This window comes from Siphateles boraxobius, unplaced genomic scaffold, assembly GCF_051911475.1.
Source record: "Siphateles boraxobius isolate OS27281-9 unplaced genomic scaffold, OSU_SipBor_1 41, whole genome shotgun sequence".
Classification (NCBI taxonomy): domain Eukaryota; kingdom Metazoa; phylum Chordata; class Actinopteri; order Cypriniformes; family Leuciscidae; genus Siphateles; species Siphateles boraxobius.
This window is the reverse complement of record NW_027509042.1, coordinates 25,690,001-25,692,500: the sequence shown is the minus strand read 5'-3', so window position 1 is coordinate 25,692,500 and position 2,500 is coordinate 25,690,001. Positions and strand designations below refer to the sequence as shown.

Here is a 2,500-nt window from a genome sequence, read left to right as displayed (position 1 = left end):
ATCTTTCTTCTTTCTTTCTAACTAATCTTTCTTCTTTCTTTCTTTCTTTCTTTCTTTCTTTCTTTCTTTCTTTCTTTTTTACTTTTTCTTTCTTTCTTTCTAACTAATCTTTCTTCTTTCTTTCTTTCTTTCTTTCTTTCTAACTAATCTTTCTTCTTTCTTTCTTTCTAACTAATCTTTCTTCTTTCTTTCTTTCTTTCTTTCTTTCTAACTAATCTTTCTTCTTTCTTTCTTTCTTTCTAACTAATCTTTCTTTCTAACTAATTCTTTCTTTCTTTCTTTCTAACTAATCTTTCTTCTTTCTTTCTTTCTTTCTAACTAATATTTCTTCTTTCTTTCTTTCTTTCTTTCTAACTAATCTTTCTTTCTAACTAATTCTTTCTTTCTTTCTTTCTAACTAATCTTTCTTCTTTCTTTCTTTCTTTCTAACTAATATTTCTTCTTTCTTTCTTTCTTTCTTTCTTTCTAACTAATATTTCTTCTTTCTTTATTTCTTTCTAACTAATATTTCTTCTTTCTTTATTTCTTTCTTTCTTTCTAACTAATCTTTCTTCTTTCTTTCTTTCTTTCTTTCTAACTAATCTTTCTTTCTTTCTTTCTTTCTAACTAATCTTTCTTTCTAACTAATTCTTTCTTTCTTTCTTTCTAACTAATCTTTCTTCTTTCTTTCTTTCTAACTAATCTTTCTTTCGAACTAATTCTTTCTTTCTTTCTAACTAATCTTTCTTCTTTCTTTCTTTCTTTCTTTCTTTCTAACTAATCTTTCTTTCTTATTTAATTCTTTCTTTCTTTCTTTCTAACTAATCTTTCTTCTTTCTTTCTTTCTAGCTAATCTTTCTTCTTTCTTTCTAACTAATCTTTCTTCTTTCTTTCTTTCTTTCTAACTAATCTTTCTTCTTTCTTTCTTTCTTTCTTTCTAACTCATCTTTCTTTCTTTCTTTTTCTTTCTTTCTTTCTAACTAATCTTTCTTCTTTCTTTCTTTCTTTCTTTCTAACTAATCTTTCTTCTTTCTTTCTTTCTTTCTAACTAATCTTTCTTTCTAACTAATTCTTTCTTTCTTTCTAACTAATCTTTCTTCTTTCTTTCTTTCTTTCTAACTAATCTTTCTTTCTTTCTTTCTAACTAATCTTTCTTATTTCTTTCTTTCTTTCTAGCTAATCTTTCTTCTTTCTTTCTAACTAATCTTTCTTCTTTCTTTCTTCTTTCTTTCTTTCTAACTAATCTTTCTTTCTAACTAATTCTTTCTTTCTTTCTAACTAATCTTTCTTCTTTCTTTCTTTCTTTCTTACTTTCTTTCTTTCTTTCTAACTAATCTTTCTTTCTTTCTTTCTTTCTAACTAATCTTTCTTCTTTCTTTCTTTCTTTCTTTCTAGCTAATCTTTCTTCTTTCTTTCTAACTAATCTTTCTTCTTTCTTTCTTTCTTTCCAACTAATCTTTCTTATTTCTTTCTTTCTTTCTTTCTTTCTAACTAATCTTTCTTCTTTCTTTCTTTCTTTCTTTCTAACTAATCTTTCTTCTTTCTTTCTTTCTTTCTTTCTTTCTTTTGTTTCTTTCTTTCTAACTAATCTTTCTTCTTTCTTTCTTTCTTTCTAAGTAATCTTTCTTCTTTCTTTCTTTCTTTCTAACTAATCTATCTTTCTTTATTTCTAACTAATCTATCTTTCTTTCTAACTAATCTATCTTTCGTTGTTTCTCACTAATCTATCTTTCTTTCATTCTAACAAATCTATCTATCTTTCTTTCTAACTAATCTATCTTTCTTTTTTCTAACTAATCTTTCTTTCTTTCTAACAATCTATCTATCTTTCTTTCTAACTAATATTTCTTTCTTACTAATCTATCTTTCTTTCTAACTAATCTATCTATCTTTCTTTCTTTCTAACTAATCTTTCTTTCTTTCTAACGAATTTGTCTTTCTTTCTAACTAATCTATCTATCTTTTTTCTTTCTAACTAATCTATCTTTCTTTCTTTCTAACTAATCTATCTATCTTTCTTTCTAACTAATCTATCTTTCTTTCTTTCTAACTAATCTATCTTTCTTTCTTTCTAACTAATCTTTCTTTCTTTCTTTCTAACTAATCTATCCATCTTTCTTTCTAACTAATCTATCTTTCTTTCTTTCTAACTAATCTATCTATCTTTCTTTCTAACTAATCTATCTTTCTTTCTTTCTAACTAATATTTCTTTCTTTCTTTCGAACTAATCTATCTTTCTTTCTAACTAATCTATCTTTCTTTCTAACTAACCTATCCATCTTTCTTTCTAACTAATCTATCGTTCTTTCTTTCTAACTAATCTATCTATATTTCTTTCTAACTAATCTCTTTCTTTCTAACTAATATATCTATCTTTCCTTCTAACTAATCTTTCTTTCTTTCTTTCTCACTAATCTATCTTTCTTTCATTTTAACAAATCTAGCTATATTTCTTTCTAACTAATCTATTTTTTTCTTTCTTTCTTTCTAACTAATCTTTCTTTCTTTCTTTCTTTCTTT

General features: G+C 24.2%; 1 protein-coding gene across 7 annotated transcripts in view; it reads left to right on the top strand.

Annotated features, from left to right (window-relative positions):
• The window catches only part of rptor (regulatory associated protein of MTOR, complex 1), a 389,484-nt gene that overhangs the window by 356,669 nt on the left and 30,315 nt on the right, over positions 1-2,500 (top strand). The gene's annotated exons all lie outside the window — the stretch shown is intronic.